The 19,812-nt window shown below is 41.6% G+C and overlaps 2 long non-coding RNA genes across 2 annotated transcripts in view; both read right to left on the minus strand.

The window, feature by feature from the left end:
• The window catches only part of LOC148399489 (uncharacterized), a 98,222-nt gene that overhangs the window by 40,712 nt on the left and 37,698 nt on the right, over positions 1–19,812 (minus strand). The window lies entirely within an intron of this gene.
• Positions 11,609–19,812, minus strand: part of LOC148399492 (uncharacterized) — a 37,885-nt gene continuing 29,681 nt past the window's right edge. The window contains exons 7-8 of the long non-coding RNA XR_015857895.1: positions 19,373–19,477; positions 11,609–11,727 (exon numbers count right to left, since the gene is read on the minus strand). This is a non-coding gene — a long non-coding RNA (uncharacterized LOC148399492). The remainder of the gene's footprint in view (positions 11,728–19,372; positions 19,478–19,812) is intronic.

Below are 19,812 nucleotides of genomic sequence, written 5' to 3' on the forward strand. Positions count from 1 at the left end.
GACTTGTGTCTGTGCCTCAGTATTGATTATGAATACACAACCTTCCTTGGGAGTCTGTCCTTAATGCATGTGAGTAATCAAAATGCAGACGGTGAGCTACCACCGCTTGGCTCAAAGTGACATTTCCACAGGCTGGACTTGACATATGCAGAAAAAAAAAAGGAGCTGGGGAGGAGGGAAACAGGTTTCTACAGAGTATCGCTTTTTCAAGATGGGTAAAGCTGAGTATTACCCAAAAAACAAATTCCACACAATAAAAATCAATTAGTGTGAATCCCTCCTACACTCCGACGTACGTACATATTGCTCGCAATAACTGTTGTGCTGTTCATAAAAATGCAATACATTACGATTAAATTATGACCTTCACGCAAATGCTGTGTAAATGTTTGTAATCCCGTAGTGTCTCCGGATGCTACATATTACATTATATGTGTGTGTGTGTTGGGGGGGCAAACAGCCAGAGCAAGGTAGGGTAACACACAGCAACTGTGTGTGTGTGCATGCCTCTACTGTCAATGTATGTGTGTTTACTTGTCCATACGAGTGTGAGCAGTGCAGTATAGGACAGCGATTTGGAGCTCTGGTAATTTCCCCTGAGACAAGCAAGTAGGTAAAGGCCAGCGAGGGAGAGAGGGGAGGGTGTCAGAGAATAATGAGGAATGATTCAGTGGGGGAGACATGGAGCATCTTCGCCAAAGAGGGAAACGCGGTCGCTAAATCCAAAGCGTGTCAGAAAAAATAAAAATAGTGTTGTGATTTTTAAAAAAAATATTCCAGAAGCCTCGTTTCTGAAAATGCTCATTCTTGTCACGGGTTTATCAATTCATTAGAAGTTTGGATTTTCCTGATGATGTAATATTGCTAGAATTGCCACACATTGATGTTAGCATCTTAATGTTAGCATCACCTCTCCACATCCATTTCCAAACTCATTATCATGCTCAAAGACCTGCATGGATTTGATGGTGCTTTGGGAACTGACGGCTTAATCAGATTTATTGCACACTTAAACCTAACTGATTGCTTTTATGGATTCAAATGACTAATTAAGAGCTAACAAGTCCACTTTCTGTTTCATTCACGTGTGCTAATGACCTTCGCAGAATGAAGGTAGGGCAACTGTCAATCACAAAAAAAAAGGTCATTTCACATGAGATTGGGTTTTTCGAAACCGACGTGTGAAATGCGTACATACGAGAAATCAATCACTCACAATAAAGTTGCTTATTTACAAAAAATAAATAAAAAATCAAATAAAATATCAAATAAAATACACACACTGGTATTGCCATTGTGTTTGGGAAGCCACCATGAAAGCACAGCCAGTCCCAACACAGACAACATATCTTGACCTTCGGGTGATCTTCACCAGATCAATACTATCACCGCCACAGACAAGCGGTCACAATTTACTCAGCCTCCTATAAGTACACTTAGAGCAACACACACGCGTGCACATACACACACCCAATCCAACGAGTGTCTGCTACTCGTATTGATTGCTCGGTATTGACCTACCCGTGCACACACGAGCGTCACCATGTTCCACCCTTGCTTGGTTGTCTTTATTTCCAACTGCCAGGCTGAGATTGCATGCTGTCACTGGTCTGTTATAAAAGTAAGAATTGCAACTGCCTTAGAAATTACATGTGAAAGATACAGCTGGGATGCCAAATGAGAAAAATGCAACTAATACAGTATATCACACTCAAGATCATATCATACGTTGTATTTGTGACCTCTGTGGAGGTTGAGCAGTGCAATCTGATTAAACATGAAAAAGAGCTCTGATGTTTCAATCACGCCATAGCAGGAAATCTCCATAATTATGATTTTCGAACGTCTAAGGTCACACACAATTTGAAAATACTCTAAATAATCACATTTAAAAAGTTTAACCGTTAATATTATCAGTCATAATAGTGTAAAAAGAAGATAACTGGTAATAAAAACAGTTTTTCACTTTAGTGACAAATGACTAATTCAGAGTTTGGTTTTTAACATTTATAATTGCCAGTGAAGAAAAACAAATTGTGCATGCATAAACAAAAACAAAAAATCGAATATTCAGGTCTGTGTGAGAGTTTAAATGGCAATGTACGTTAAATTATTTAGCGCCCCCCCCTCACAATAATAACAGTGAATAAAACAATAATGATTGTTGCTCTAGTTGCATATACACACCCGATATTGTATGTGCATGTTTTCCATTAAAGGAAAAGGGCAAAGTAGAGGCAACACAGAAAGGCCAATATCAGTTATCTAAGACTGCATGTCAGTTTTTAAATCCCAAGGTGTATTCATTATGTACACAATTTCCCCCACCACCACCACACACAACCAGACACACAGACTCACACAAGGAAACAAGCAAATCAATATCTAACTATCTGCACGTGGCCCGAAGGCGACTGTTTCAATCCTATGTAAATGTTGGTGGCATACCCAGAGGCAAGAGTTGATATTTAGAAGTCCATTAAGAAGATGCAGTGACGGGTAAATTCACTACGTGCTCCACAGAGACTTTGAGGCATTGCGAAGAGATTAAAAAAAAAAAAGAAGAACGGTAGAAATGAAAGAATAAAATGGAATGGAACTCCAAGCAGTTGTGTCGATGAAAGAATATAAGGATAAATAATTTTTTTGTGTTATGCTTTGCTTCCATTGGTGGAGAAATAAATCAGCTGTCTTCACTCCCACTACGGCGCACACGGCCATTTCTAACAGTGTTAGCATTCCCGAACAAATCGTAATGACGGCAATGTTGAGTTTAACGGTTTGCTTTGTGTGACAGTAAATATTTAAATGCGGCTCTTTTGAGAAATTCCACTAGATTTATAAACATTCCCTGTATAGTAAATAAAGCTTTTATGATGACGACAGTTTGGAATAGGAGGAAGAAACAGACAAGCATTCATAAATGTATGCATGTGTGTATGTTGTGTTGTTGTGTGTGTGTTTTGCTATCAGCCACCTCAGGCCGGACGTCATTTTGATTAATGTCGCCTTCCTGCAGCTGACCTGCAAGGTCACCGGAATAGTGGATACTCTGCCTCTCCCATTCGCCGCTGTGCCAAAGGGAGGAAGGGGTTTGTCCAAATAATATGCTCCCCCAGAGGCTCCCCCCCCTCCTCTTTTCTGTACATCTCTCATTTAAAAACTGTCTGTCTCTCCTTGAGCTGCCCTTGCACACTTCCGGCGTTGTGTCTCGCTCATTCTCATCTTTTTCTGTCGGGCTTGCCGTCCACCTCTCTAATCTAAAATGCAATCAAAGGCGGCCATAATAAAAAAGGAGTTTGAGAATGCTGGAGAGAAAAGCGAGGGAGGGGGGCGGCAAGGGTCACCCGCTGAAGGTTTTAATAAACACATACACATTTAACACATCATTGCCATGCTTCCTCTTCTCCATCTGTTTGCAGCCTCACGAATTAAGTTGTTCTGGACCAACAGACTCTTGGCTGCTCCTTTTGCCAGACAGCCATTCTTGGCACGGTGGCCAAATCGAGGGCGGGTCAAGGGAGAACTGATTGTTTTATGAATGCCAACTGTTAATAGAGTCTGGTGAAACACTTTGCGGTTTCCTTAATGCACAGCAAGATTTTCCATCATGACAGTTAGAGCATTCAAAATAACTTTTGGAGCATGTCTTTGAAAATGTTTCATCCACTCAACAAGGCAATTACATGAGTCATAAGTGAAGCAAAATGAGAAAATGACTATAGTAAATAAATGCGCTCTACAAATTAACTTGCTTATAAAATAATAAAACCCAGAACAGCCAACAGTAGCGACATCACTTCATCCAAAAAGTTTTCAAATATAAATCTGTGTCAGTTGCTCCGTCTTGGATTCTGATTCCGTATTAACGCTCACATAGCACAATATTAAAAAATATGACTCATAGTATAACATTCTCAAATTCTCCACACATCCATTTGAGACACACAAATAATTATTCACGCTCACACAATTTATAATCTTCATAGATCATTCCATATTTTGGGGAAGTCAGAGACAGATGATCACTGAGCCCAGATTTGAAACTTGGAACGAGTAGCCAATCGTGCTTCCACGCTTACTTGGCCGTGAAATAATCTCCTATAAACCCGGTAAACAAATATAAGTACATTTTGTATATATTTTTACGCCTGTCTGGAAAAAAACAGGACTGTGTATACATTATACGTGTGTGTGCTCAGCAGTATAATCACAACCTTGAGAGCAAACCCTACTGCGCTCAACCTATTTGTCACACACTCTGTCCCTATACCCCCACTTTCTTCCCGTTACCCCCACCGTCTGTGTTCCCTTTGCAGCCACGCCTGACACACACGCACAACCACACGGCGACACACACTTTTGTGCATCATGAATCTTTCATGCGAGAGGGCTGTATAATCCCTCGGGCATGTTGCCCCCCCCCTTCCATCACATTGCGCTATGGTTGCAGAGGGAAAAAGGAGAGGGCGGCAGTAAGGATAGAAGAGAAGAGAGGGAGGGAAGGAGGGAGTGGCAGAAGACAAATTGGAGGTGTGAAGTAGGACCCCATTAGAATTACCGTCCCTCTTTTTGCTACTGAGGGAGGCGGAGCAAGAGATGACAATGCAGCGAGGTTTGTTGCATTTCCTCTTGCTGCAGTGGAAAGTCAATTGGCTTCCACTTCTTTTCATTTTTTAAACTCTAACTTACTATTCTGGTGGGAAAAGCACTCAACACTATAGATCCCCCCTCAAGCAATTTTATCTTTTAAACTCCCTTAACAGACATGTTTATTCACATGACCGGAGCAGCTATAGCCAAAGGTTTTTTTTTTTTGAGCCAAAGACTTTTTATTAACCCAATAAAACCTTATCCAGAGAGAACGCTGAATACCATCCGTCTTTATTTGATTTGTTCTGACAAAAAAAAAAAAATTATTTCCTGTTCTAGTTAAAATTTTCCACCATTACCATCACTGTTACTGGTTTTAACACATAAATTAGAGCAGTGATTTACCAGTTAAGATCTTTTCCGGTATTAGCTTTGGAACCACATACCGAAAAAGGAGGATTGACACGATCAGCGTGAATTATCCGCATCCAGTCACTTCAACACATCAGCACGCAAACATTCTCAGCAGTCAGAGGAGCTTACGTATTATGCCACCCACTATTGCACCCCAGGTCCCTGATTTACTACGACACTGATTAAAGGTTTCCAGAGAGCGCGTGTGTATGTGCATATAGACATATGCCAAGTGTGAGACCGGATTTGTACAGCAGTCAGAAATCATTATTATAAAGCACGTGCACGTGAGGAGCAAAGGTGGTATTAACTGTGCACCTCTCCAATCATCAACTAAGTCATTAGTTACTCTTGCGCAATGTTGACTTTACAAAAATAGCAATTTGTTTATTTCATGTGAATATGATGAGTCGATATTAATAGCTGTTGTATTTTTATTTAAAAATACAGATGAAACATGAATGCAGACTAGATGTTATTTAATTGTTGCACAGGTGCTGCTGTTTTGGTTAGCAATGGAGGCAACTAGAGTTACTTTCTTTTTAATTTTTATTTTAAAATATGAAACATGAATGTAGACTAGATGAGCTACCAGGCAGGCTCCAGATATTTACAATGCTCTTAATGTTATTTAAATGTTGCACAGGTGCTGCTGTTTTGGTTAGCAATGGAGACTACAGTTACTGCCTTGGGGGAAGATTTCAACCTCAATCAAATTAAGACTTGAAGAAAATATATCTGTTAAATTGATGTAGTTTCTACTTTGAAATAGCAGTGCCATAGAAATCTCGATAATATGTTTCCTCCAATATGTGCAGATGTAATAATGCATGCACATGTATGCAAAGTAATTATGCATTCCCGTCTTTAAGTGCCTTTCCTATTACTCGTGTATTTTAATGAGTGTATTTTATCCGAGCCAAGGGTGAGTTTGAATCGACCATAAATGTATAAAGTGTGTTTTGCCGGGTGCCAATAGGTGGACTGCCCCCCCCCATCCAATGTCTTGGCCTCACTCCACTTACTGGCTACATTTCATCATGCACACCATGTCTGAGCACCACCTACCAAATATAATTAAGGTGAGTTATGACCACTCCGAACAAGAAGCAGAAATGGTTGGGTGCTGCGTGCATGTGTGTGTGTGTGTGTTTACGATGCGTATGAGTGGAGTGACAATGCAACAACGCATTACTTGGGCATAGCAAGTGCAAGCGACACACTTTGCTGGCGAGGGGAGCACACAAGCAAGGCTACAGTGAGAGCCCAGGCGCCGTTTTCTTGTGTGGAAGCGAGCGGAGGGGATAAGAAAGTGGTGGTTGGGGGCGGGGGTGTTGTGATGAGAAAGGGGCCTGTGGGTGGTGGAGGGTACAGTGCCAATTTCACGCCTGTGCTCATTTCTGCTTCTTCCAGCTGTAGACTCCCCTTTTCTCTCTGCATCTCTTCCCCCAACTGCTCTATATGCGCCACACACACACATGCACAGGCTGCAATAGCCTCACACCTCCACACCAATCTTTCTGCCCTTCCTCCATCTGATATCTGACAGTGAAAGGGAAAATGGGGTCTGTCTTTTCAGAAAAACAGACCCATGTGGATTTTTTTGATTCCGATATTCATCTGAGTAAAATCAGATCATGCATTAATCAGAATCTTTTTTTTTTAAATGACTAAAAGTTCTCGGGGGCCTACACCAATAAACATATTACAGGGAAGAAAATGTATCATTTTAGTATTTGTTGAATCTTACAACAGTAGGTCAAATTTTTATAAGGTACTACTAAAATGGTACGTTGTGACTTGACAAGCTCACTGTATTTTTTTTTACTGAACAGAAGAGCAGAACACTGAAAATGATACACCTCTTCAGTGGCAGTGCGTCAACCCCAGAGAAGACATCTTGATTTACCTATGCAAAGATAACATTTGTTTAAACCCAGAGAGCGCGTGTGCTGCTCTTAATGACCCGAGCCCTACTGAAGCACGCTTCCTAATTAAACATTAATTATACAACAATAGTGCTCGCGATTAGATTGTGGCGATGTCAGGCTGACATGTTGCCACCTGGGCTAATGTCAACACAGCATTATTATCACGGCCGTCTGCTGCGACTTGAGCTAATGTAAATTGGTACAAAGCATCAGCGTCAGCGCGGTTGCTAGAGAACCAAGCGTGCTGGTGTTTCTCCGCAGCAGTCAGCCGACTCTTTGTGTTAATCGGCGAATGCAATGAGGTCACATAAGCAGAAATCCGGTGAGGAATCATCACCTTTATAGTTGCTACGTTTTTTCTTTTGAGTCTAACTGCAGTGGAGAAAGATGAAGATTTGATTTGGAAGAGTGCACTGAATCGAATTGAATCGAATCATTCCATTTTGGAATGTATCGAGATTCGCTTTGAGTTAGCTTTTTTGGGAGAGGGAAATGTAAAATGGTAGCAAGAAAATGATCGCATCATAACCTTGCTAACTGAGAAGTTTCATACTGATTCACAATCCCACTGAATTGAATCGTTGCACTTTAAAATAAACGATCCTTGAATCGGACTGTATCAAATTGTCTTATTGTAGAGATGCACACCCCTAATATATATGCTACATATGACCATATAGCCACAGTAAATGTAATAAAATGAAGAAAAAAAATTAACCTAACCCTAAATTAAAATTCACTGAATACTTCTAAATTGTAAAATTAACAGAATATCTACAAAATTTACAAAAAACGAATCGACTACCAAATAAGGTTTGTCTGTGTGTAGTAAAAAGACTGGTACCTAAAATTTGTTTGCACACATGAACAGATTTTCTTTTCCACTTTTTGGGTCACTTCCTTCACCACCTCCAGATTAAAAGAATTTTCCCATAGCGGGAATACATTAGGGAAGGATCAGGGTAAAAAGGCACATTATGACGAGCGGGTCATTAGGAAAGGAATCTGAGATTATCGACGGTCGTGTATCTGGAGAACAATCTCAGTTCAGTTAATAACGTGCAATTAATCATAGGTCACTTAACAAACGATGGGGTGGAACACGCTTTGGCGCGAGCCAGCCCATCATCTGCCGATTCGAACTCTGAAGGACAGCGAGGAATGGAGGCAGGCGGGAAACGTAAAAAACACAAATCCCAGTCTCACATTTGGAAACCTCGTCCAATCAACACCCAAATTACGAATCACCTTCAAGGGTTAAACATCGATTAAATGTTTTTCTACTATCAAAGAATAGTCAAAAGAAAAATCAGCTTTTTGTCACCTTGGTCTAAAGCTGAAAATTGAAGTGTTTCGGTGAGACTTTTATTAGCCAAGCTTTCGCCTCCTAATGGAGCTTAGCTGATGGATTTCACGCCGAATTGTGTTCACTTCAATAGGAAAGTAACAACCGCTTGCCGCTGAGAGGACCTTGTCCCACATGTGGTGCGAATCTATACAACAAACGCATGTATAGGCTTAGCGGTTAACTCGATTGATTCTTCCGAGTTGGAAGACTCCCACATTGTCATGGTCGATTCGCGCGGGGACTAATTGGCATCATCAACATTTTGAAGCTAGCTTTTGGATTGGATCTTCTTCCATTTTGTCCGTGAATGTAAAAGCATAGATTTTCTGAAGATTTGAGGTACAGGTGGTCAATTCGTAAATGCATTCCATGGTTTATGATAATAGGAGGATATCATAGTGGAATTTCCCCAAAACATTCCAAGGTCAGAGGTATTGGGGAGTTATGTACTATAGACTCCACAAAGAGGATAAAGGAGCATCATCTGATATCTGATATAAAATCGAAAGTTAATCCGTGCCTATGTGGCGGGGAGCCAAGCAGGGGAACAAAGACAGCAAAGGAGAAAATGCGCTATATAGGTGAAGGGGTGGAAGGAGGGCAGAAGGGAGTGACAAGCAATGGAAAAATTCACTTCCACACTTGGCTGATCTAGGAAATCCTGCAATCTCGCAGCAGCCAAAGAGCAAAAGCAGATGAGCCATGTCTCTTTTCATCTCATAGTCGCCATCCATCTTCCTCAGCCTTATTCTCCACATTAGTTCTTCTTTCTGTCTCATCCTTTTGTTCTCTCATCTCACACAGAATAGTAAATCTCTTTTTTTTTTTGCCATCACACTAACTCCGATGTCTGACCCTGCTTGACACATGCTCACTTCTCCCAATGGAGCGATTCCACACAACCTGGCCGGCTAGACTGTCATGTCACAGTCGACGGACAACTTAGATGCATGCGGTGGAGTGGAAAGAAGAGCAGGAGGAAAGCGAGACAACATTAGAGACACCCTCAAAATGTTTCCTGATACAAAGCTCACAATTTCTGCTTTTTCAACAATATTGTAATTGTAGTTTGTGCCAGGTGAGTTCCCAGACAACTTACAGAGCTTCTTCAGTGTGCATATATTTCTGTGTATTGCAGTTTACAATAACATTACCGCCACCTACAGGACTGGAGTAGAATAGCAATCCAATATTGATGTTTGCAGGTTGCCATTGTAGTTATATTTCTAAAGGCAGACTGTCTGAAACAGCATGTTATATAAAACAAAAGTCTATTTTGTTACACTTGAATCAGTCAGTCTTCACTTTGATGCATGCTACAAAGCAACGCCTCCATTTGTGTTTGCTCTGATTGTACTCGCCAGGCAGCCAGCCTACCTTTCTCTTCCTCGCCGCTGCACAATAATAAGCAAACGCGAGTGTCACATATTACAAAACAGGTCAAGTATGGATGAGCGTGTACATTGTGTAATGACTTAAACGGCCCACAACAAGGACAAATTGAGACGCTCTAACAAAATAATTACATCTTCTAATAAAGCTGTAATTGTGTTTCATTACGGCGGAAGACGATTTGCATCATCTCGTCGAGCGCCCGATGCTCCGCTAACCTCCGAGTGACTCAAACAATGCTTATTATGCTTATGCTGGCGATCAGGCGTGCACATAAACATGTAGCCAGACAAAGAGATGGGAGGTGTGTGGGGGAGGGGCAGGGGGTGCGGAGTCGATCTCTCCATTGAGAACCTGTAATTATAGACCCTGCAAGATAAATCAATTAACGCCAACATATAGCTTTTAATTTAATCTGGAGCTAATTAAAGTGAGGGGACACGAGAGGGAGGGAGAAGGAGGGGGTGGTGTTTGAGGTAAGCTCGGTTCGTTCGTGTGAGGGAGTGCTGAGGGATCGTTTTGGTCCCTGGCTTCATCGGAGAACAGTGGAGATGATTGAAAAGAATTCCACTGGTGCTCGGGATTCAGCCATGACGGATGTTGGCTCGACGGTATAAAACATTACAGAAGCTGCACGACTAACCGGTGACGTGTTAATTGAAATAACTGAGGTGGCACCTGAGGGAGAGAAGAACATGGCTGACAATGAGAATCGTCTTTTTTCCACCAATTATTTTATTTTTTTAAATAATACTGGGAACTTTAGTAGGGACTTACTTAACAGGAAAAAAATCCAAATTACATTAAATATAGAATGTCAATCTATTTTTTTAAATAAGATCGAAAAAAACAATTACAATAAATAGAGAACATTATATTATGGTCTTATCACTTGTGTTTTCCTTTGCCACACGTACATAAGGACAAAATAGATGCATTTTTAAGAGCCAATAAGATCGGATATGTGTGTGCACGCGAGTCCGGTATGGCTGCATGTGTGTAGCGTGTGCGCCCAAGCATATCTCATACATTCCCGCCATAATCACAGAGTGGGATCTCGCTCACTTGTGGTATTAATTCCCACCCCTGACGGAAATTGCAGCGCTCTTCAATTTAGAATCTGGGTTTACAAGGTGTTCTTTTGCGGATGCCCTTGATTGTCTATTACGTTAGCGCCGCCTCTGTCTCACGTGATTTGAGCTTGGTGAAGGAGACAATGAAGACAGACAGATATGGAAAAAAAAATGTTTTGTTAAAAAAATAAAAAAGATTACGCCATTAAAGTCTCCCTCTGGTTATAGCAAGCGGTCATATATAAGGGAAGCGTCGCGTGGCAACTCCGAGTAGCATTGAACTAGATTTCTTGGATTGTAAATGATGACTTTAAATCACTGCAATATCATAATTCTGCTCCATGCACCCAATAACCCCTTCCAATAAATTCACATTCCAAAAACAAGTATGATGAAGCTATTTGAAGACTAAACAGAATCTCATGCTCAATCCAACATCCAAATAATGAAAACCTATTTTAAAGACGGACAGAGTCCCGGCAAGGGTCTCGCAAATTGAAAGAGGCAGAAGGGAAATGGAAAGAGAAGCAATTGATGGGGGTAAAATGAGAGCAGCAAAGAGCAATGTAAGATGAAAAAGATTTTGTGGCAAATGGTACGACCGCCCAACATGGCTTTCAACATTTAATTGCTCTTGATATCAAAAAGCCATATGGACACGGTGTAGTGCAGAGCTGCACGTACATCTTCACGGAGAACATCCTGGAAAAGTCTTTGCTGCCCTGGGGGCGGTAGGGAAATCATAAAAATGCTCATTAATTCCTTAAATTAGCTTAAACGTTCTTATTGAACACCACTTTTCATGATTATTATTTGTTACCCATTAGCAATTCCCTTAGCGGGCAGCTCAAGGTTCCGTCAGGTCAAAGGATTGCTAGGCACGTGTGTGTTTTAAAGAAGAAGCGGTGTAGGATCAGACTAGCACCCCAACCCCCGTCGTCGTGGGGGCCAACCGCTGTTGCCTTGGTGACGCTTGCTGCCAGCGGATAGGGGAGGGGGAGATGCAAAATGTCAATTAATACATGCTGGAGATACTGCATGAAGATGTGATCGGAGAAGGAGCTTAAAATCAAGGAAGGAGCCATTTGTAATGGAATAAAAAGCATATTTGGGAGGGCTGAGACACGAGAAGGTTGACGGACAAAGATAGCACAAGGTTATAGGAGATTACGAAGGGGGAGGTGGGTGGGAGGTTGCGAGGAGCAATGGTGTGACGCGATTGCACAAGATGAAAACGCAGAGGTGCTGACAGAAAATAGCGTTCCATATCCATTAGAACAGTTTTTTTCTGAAGATGCTCATGTCCATTAACTAGTTCTCTCTCTTGCTCACTGCCCAATCTTTCTCTCTCGCCCACAACCTTCAGCTGCAGACTGTCAGCCCCTAACTTGATTAAGTGACAACGATGAGGTGGCAACGGAGAGCAAAGAGAGAGAAGACAAGAGACATTCTCGTCTAATGGTCGCATTGATCGGTTAAAGCGGGCGGCCGGGGAGATTACGGGCTCGGTTTGTGGGATTTCGGAATCGAGGATAACAGCCTGTTAGCACAAGAGGTGTTTTATATTGTTTGTTGAAATGACAAGCAGGTTTTTGGGGGACCTTGAGATGCAACCACGATGGTGTATTTATTACAGGGGTGTCAAACTCTGCCTCGTGGGCCAAATTTGGTCCGTAGTGTCATCATAAATTGCGCGTCGACTTTGTGTCAATACTAAAATTATAAATTGTCTTCACTTTTAAAAAAAATAGAGATGGTTCTAGCAATTTTTATTACCACTCGTATTTTTTAAAAATGTCAACAAAATTTCAAAACTAGCTAGTCATTGGTTTGTTGTGTAGCCTATACTGTATATTTATTTGGGTCGACGGTTATAATGGACCTCCCAAGGAAACTATGACGACGATGAGGCCCGCGAGAAAAATGAGTTTGACATGCCTGGTGTAGTGATTCACTCGCTTTAATTCCAAGTGTGGGTTTTGTTAACCCTTCAGCGATAGGGCGACTGTCTATATGCGTAACAAAAACAACTAAGGGCTTTGTGTTCTATTCACCAGACCCGGCTTGTACAGTAAAACGAAATGAGATCATCATTATTTCAGTATTCAGTGCCTTTGCTTAATAAAGGCAAAAAATAGGTCATGGCAGCACACATGACAAATATTCATGCAAACTGTATAATTCAAGGTTGCAAATCTCAAACTATCAAAAGTACTGTGCATATCCTTCACGGTGAATATTCCTCTTATTTGTATGCGGGCATATTTTTTAGGTAGGCCTAAATATATGCATAGGTGTGTGTGTGTTTGTGTGTACGTGCATTATGGAAGGAGCACATGGGATTTGAGTGGCTCACCAGACCCAAGTTGAATTAATGTCTCCCTCATGCCTACCCCCCCCTATGCCCATTTCCATCGGAGGTCTCTTGACCCTCCCTCCCCTCTCCTGCAGATGCATAATGGTCTATTCGGGGCTTTAGCGGCATGCATTAGGTGGGAGCATGGCGACAAGGAGCTGGACTGTATTTCCATAAGACTGCGACATCCATATATTAGCCTCTTTGTGTCTGAGGGAGGACTCATGTGGCGCTTCTCAGCATCCACACACAAGCTCGCAGACAGGATGCATGACTTGATTTGCAACTGAGCGCTAATAGCGAACAAAAAAATAAAACGGCCACACTTTTGTTTTGCTCCCATTTTTTTATGAGCTCAACATCTGTGATCCCACTGCCGCCTTTCACAATAAAACTACAGTTAGCCTGCTATGCTACGTTAGCGAGCAGTCCGATTAATGTCTGTAATTACGACTTTTATTGTGTTATTGCGTCCGTGTGTCTAATAACATATATGCGTTCTAGTTAATCTGCCGTTTATGTAACTACTAAAGCAATTTATCGATTTTTGAACAGACTTCACGAAGCTTTGTACCTACGACTCAAGTAAACTATCTTTGCAGTCAAAAATTTGACTTTGAATTGGAGGTGTTCAATTGGATTGAATCTCTCCAACAGTCACAAGTGCTTCAATTGAACGATTATCGTTAGGGCCGGGGCTTTCATTTGCATCTCATCGTGAAGACCCTGGGAGGGAGAGCACATTAATGAACATCAGAGTGTGCTTTAGTCACATCAAACACAATGTAAATCTCCACACACAACACACACATTTCCACCCGCTGCAAATATTAGCAAACAGCTGACATGGCTCTCTGCTGACCCACTTCCCACCGCGTCCTCTTCAAAGCGAGCAATACAAGAAAAGGAGGGATTAAACTGAAGAAGTAATTGGAAGGTGATAGTGGTGCGGGTTCTTTTCTTCAAGTGTGAGGAGGTTTTGAGTACATATACCGCAGCTTGGGTTTAGCCCGGAGACACAAACGCACCGCCCTTCAATCCAAATTCCCATCCAGTTACAATTTATAGGCGCATTTGGGATTCACGCTTGCCTTTGGCAGACGGCTATTTCATCTCTGGTTTATACGCAGGCGCACATGTGGCGGACACGTGAAGGTGGTTGTGTGGGTCTACAGTGGGGTGTCGATACAAGTGTGCTGGAAGGGTGGGGGAACTCCAGTGAGATGATTATTGCAGCATAATTGGCTGACAGGAACATTTGGAGCTAATTGGTTAGCTGACACCCTGGGGCTTATGGGTATTGTAGTGCTGACGATGCACACATTCCGCTTGGTCACACAATCTGCACACACAACAGCACACAATTATTTTTATCCGATGATATAATATGCTGCGATAATTGTCATGGGGTTATGTTATTGACAAAAATTTGTATGGAAGTGAATATTTTAGACCAATTAAGTGGGTTTCCATGGCAACAGCCAGATGCTATTCTCACCATCACCAGGATTTCGAAGCTACTATTTTCGATATAGCTATCTACAGTTACTTCTAAAACTGTTTTAGTGTTTAAGGCTTGTGGAAGATCTGAGCTTGGACCAACAGGAGAACGAATCCACTCTTTGGTATCAAAGCAAAGGAAGTCTTGGATTGAACCGTGGCCCGAGGCAAACTTCCATTTCCGAAATGGTCGTAGTAGCGTCAGGAGCACGCCAGTTGCCGCCACCTACGGCGCGCACGATAATGAATTCAACTCGGCAGCGAGCGGCGGAAGGAAAAGAGCCTCTGGCAAATAGGAACAGAGCTCCCCAAATCTGCCGCAATAAACCTCAATCATACGCCACTTAGGCTGCCCGTCAGTCAGTCAAAACACAAGCATGAATCACCGGATTAGACGGAAAATACCGTCGAGCGAGGTGAAATTGGCAGGGTCACTTATTTAGTAGGTCGTTCCGCTTAAAATCAGAGTAATTGTCAAATTCCTCCACCAGCCTGCAGGATTATTGCACTTAAATAGAAGACGTCTGACTTACTCTATGTATATTGTCGAGCTTATTGCTGCATACAAGACGGAACAACAACAAAGAGTACATTCCCGAATGAAAGGAACAAAATTGTGCTTCATCTGCAACTTGTTTTACAAGCAATAAATAAATCACCACAGCGCAAATGTGAGATTTTACCTTGGGGGCGAAATAAATGGCCAAAGCTGAGATGACAACAGGCAAAAAGGTCAAGGCGAAGCTAGGAGGGGAAGAGACTGGAAAAGGTCGACTGACGGCACGGGAGGGGGGGAGCGGAGTGAGCTGCATGTGAATAAAAACGCTGTCGGGAACATTGTGTTCCCTGACCTCTGTCAAAAGAAAATGGCCAAACAGCTGACTGAAATAATACCTGAGTTGATTGATTACAATTAAATCTCTGAAATCCTGTGAAAGGAATAATTTTGGAAGAATCATGTGCGAGGGCTATTTATTTACCCAACTGCATGTTGAGGCAATGGGGCCGTTTTATTGTGAATAGTATTAGAGGTTTAATGCAATTCATGTCGCAATAGCTAGCTATTTTAAAAAAAAACAATTACCAAATCCGATTAGGAGCAACAAAGTAGTGCCAGAGCTTCTCAGAACATAGATATGGATTCACAAAAAAGTAATGCATCACGTCAGGGTTTACTGGAACATGATTCGAGTTGAGATTATCTTTCTGGACTTTAATTTATCAAAAACACGGCTCATGTGTTTTGGTGGCTACTTCCTTGTACAATTTCTGATTCCAATCCAGAGCTATAAATTCCATGATGACTCAAGGAGCAAGCAATTTCCTCGGACTAAAAGGAAAAAATCTGCGGGGGACGGAGTAATGAAGTGAGGCTACACTCAAATCTTGCTAGCAGTTTTAAAAATGAAAATCCCCTTTAACCTATCTTAAACTATTTTGCATTTTGGCAAACATTTTATTATGGGTTCTCCCTCAGCACACATTCCAACCTTCCCAAAATTTTGATGGAAATCGGTTGTGTTGCTTTTGCATCACCTTGCTGCTGAATTGGAATAAAACAATGCCTCTGGCTTTTGTTCTTTGCAGAGATTTAAAAAAAAATTTAAAAATCCACTATGACATAAACACTTGCCCCAAATAATAAAACACATTATTTACACACACACACATACACACTTGCTAAATCTGATCCTGCTTTACATCATTATGAATACCGTAATTACTTTGCCTTTATCACTCTCATTATTAATAGCAACGACAATATTATGAGGCTTTCTGCCGTCGCGCTAGCTAATTACCGCGAGGCACTGTCCGTCCGGCTCTGATGCTATTACTCCAATAGCTCCAAGGTCAGCAAAGCATCAATGAGCTCGCGCACTTACTTAATTCTGCCACTCATAATCTCTCGTAAATGATAGAGAAAGCCTTAATTCTCTCGCTTGCAATTTATTAGTACGTGTTTGTGCTTGCGGGACCCCGGCAGTGCATTACTGTCACGGCTAATCCAATTACAGCGTGCGACTAGTCGGGCCTGAGGGGAGGAGTGGGGAGCAGGTAGACGGGGGAGACGGTGCACCCCGCTGAGGGCGCGGCGCATTAGGGAGCCTTTTTATCACCGCTATGATGGCCTGATAATTGCTGTGTGATGCGACTGAATCAGTAGCATATTTGTGTGTGTGTATGTGGGTGTGTGTTTACAAAAACGAGGCAGTGAGAGGGTGAGGTGAATTCAATGAGGAGCGATTTTTCAAATACTGAATCTCTCTCAGTTAGCGTTAGCGCTGTGCATCCTAGTTTTGGGCTTTTTCTGCTGTAAATGTGAGGAAAAAGTTTCGAAATGTAAAATATGTTGTTGAATCTCCCAAGTTAATATTTAAAAATTGAGCTTATTCAACTTTTTTTGAATGCAATGAGACAAGTTAGCACAACGAGGTCAAATTAACATTAAATGCTGCAAATTAATATGCTGGTTTTTTATACTTATTGGGTTCAACATAATGTATTTTATATTTTTGGGATAAAATGCAAGAAATCCAACTTTAGAACTTAACTGAAAATGAATCCAATTTTCTTTTTTGACACTGCGATGGCAAAATGCATAATTAGTTTCAAAATCTTTAGTCATGTCACATCGAGCTTGATTTCCTCCCGTCGGATATGTTTTCCCTCCTCTCGCACAAATACATCCATTAAATCAGCCTTTTTTGTTGTATTAATGCGGTTTTCACTGGTTCAGCACAATAACGCAGAGTATTTGCAGCACTTGTGACAGCAATTACCGCCCGGGCTTTAATTAAAGACGGCAGCAATCACACTCCCGGGACAAAACAAAACAGGCTCTCGCTAACATCACGTAGTAAAATGCCACATATTTCATCTCACTAATTACACTGTGATAAAAATAAAAGTAGGCTTGTTTCAAAGAATACTTGCAAAAACGACGTGGCGTTAGTTAATTCTGCAAAGTGAGAGTCATTTATGGATTATTTAAAAAAATAATAATTCTAGTGGGGGTGGGTTTAATTGGTACAATTGACACGGTTAAGCAGCACACTCAAAAATGATGTCAAAACTAACTTTCATAACATCCCACTTTTTTTCATGCTGCTATGCGGTCCACAGCATAGCATATTTGGCATTTTGTCGCCATAAAGGTGAGCATGAAAATATCACATGCACAAAAAGCAGAGATGTTTTTTAATGGAGATGTGGTATTTTCAAAGCCTTTTTTTTTTAAGTTTCTTCCATCAGCAATTACACTACATTTGTGGCATAATGCATGTTGGAACTTGACGACTAGGATGTCTGATTTTGGTGTGCCGTCCGTCATTACTCAGGCGGCGGCATTTGCAGAGAACAAACCAAACAAAGAATCACACAATTTTTTCGTTGTACTGAAATAGTGATCATTCAATCAACAGTTGGGTCTTTTACTCAGAAAATTATACGCCTCATTCAAATAAAGCCCTACTTTGTTGACTCTTTAAATAGCTGTAATTCATTTTACAATGACTATTATTATTCCTGTCGGCTATTATTGACAACACTTTTCAGAATGGAAATAATGAGTCAGAATAAGCCAAAAACGTTAATGTTACACACTGGTGGAGTGATTGAGCAAATACCAAATAGGCTCAAGGTGTGTGTTGTCTCAGGAGGCTTTCTATGCTGTGTGTCTAAAATGTTCTTGAGGTCACAATGCAAAACAGCCATCTACAAATTGCAGGAAGAACAATTTTAGATGAAAAAAAAAGAATGATGGAGAATGATTGTGGAAGATAATGAGACGGAAAATGACAGGCCGATAAGTGAGTAAAGCGGCAAAAACGTCCTATACGCCTCATCAATGAGCTTCAGTGAGACCTCTTGGAACACAAAATACAAAAGACTATTAGCATGGTGGAATAGAGGTTAGCATGTCCGTCTCGCACTCAGATCTGGGTTCGAATCTTCATTGAAAGAATATCAATATTCACGTTTGTATGTTTTGCTTTTCAGAGCATCCTCGCATGTCCTCAATATTCAGTTTTTTCTTTTCTTTCTCTTTCTTCTTTTTTATTTAAGCACGATTAACTGTCGTGTTGAGCGTGTTGTGCTTTTTCTTCTACTTTTTTCCCTTTTTTTTCTTTTTAATTCCAAAGGGATTCCATACAGGTCAAGCAGCGATCCCTGAAAGGATTGCATTCATCCTTACAAGCCCCACTGCATTTGTCAATTCCGTCTTGGATACAAGTATAATTTGGGGATAAAAGAGGAAGCAGACCTGAGGAAAGTGCAAAGCTCAATCTGCAAAGTGAATCAGTAAGAGCAGGCAGTCAAGAGGGGCCACTAATGGACTCTGGTATCATTATAGGGAGGAGAGGAAGAAGAAGCAGAAGGAACCCAAAAGCTTTTTGAGAAAGGTCATTGTGAGCTTGATGAATAATGACAGTTATATTCAAGGTTTGCGCTGTCCACCCTCACAGATGCACACGTGCAATCACAGCACACACACATACACGGCTAGAACCTCATTTGATGACACAAAATGGGATTTTGGGGTTTGAGGAAGAGGGGCTCATTGTGTTGCACGTGCACACACACACAGGTGAAGGCTTTATCATCACTGATGCGCCAGATTGGCACTCACAGCAGGATAAGTGACCATCCATCCATCCATCCGTCCGTCCGTCCATCCATCCATCCATCCATCCATCCATCCATCCATCCATCCATCCATCCATCCATCCATCCATCCAAATCCACCCATTCATCCATGGCAAACCTTGTAGACGGCTAGACTTCAGACGGACTTCCCTCTGGTCTGCTTCACTGCCCTGCAGGGGCCGGGGGGAGTCTCCATCATGCATACATGCAACCCTTGACGTCACTGGCAGAGAAACAGAAAGATGCGTTCATTTGCATAGCAGCCCACACATCTCTTCCTCTTCTGAGAACATCTCAGCAGATGCCTTGGGCTTCCTCCAAGCCCTCGTGCACTCACACACGCAAGCACGCCCGCACACACATACAGCACTGCAGTTTGTTGATTTAGAGAACCGCAAGGATGCATTGCACGGAATAAATGGGTCACAGTGAGCTTCAAAACATGATATATAATATTACCATATTTTTTTGTAAACCATTTATGGATATTGTTGAATGTTCAAACGGTTTAACCAAGCTATGAAACAGACAATAAGGCTTCCCACACAGCTTGTGATG

Source organism: Syngnathus floridae, chromosome 4 (genome assembly GCF_059516105.1).
Source record: "Syngnathus floridae isolate MCC-2025c chromosome 4, RoL_Sflo_1.0, whole genome shotgun sequence".
In the NCBI taxonomy this organism is placed as follows: Eukaryota; Metazoa; Chordata; class Actinopteri; order Syngnathiformes; family Syngnathidae; genus Syngnathus; species Syngnathus floridae.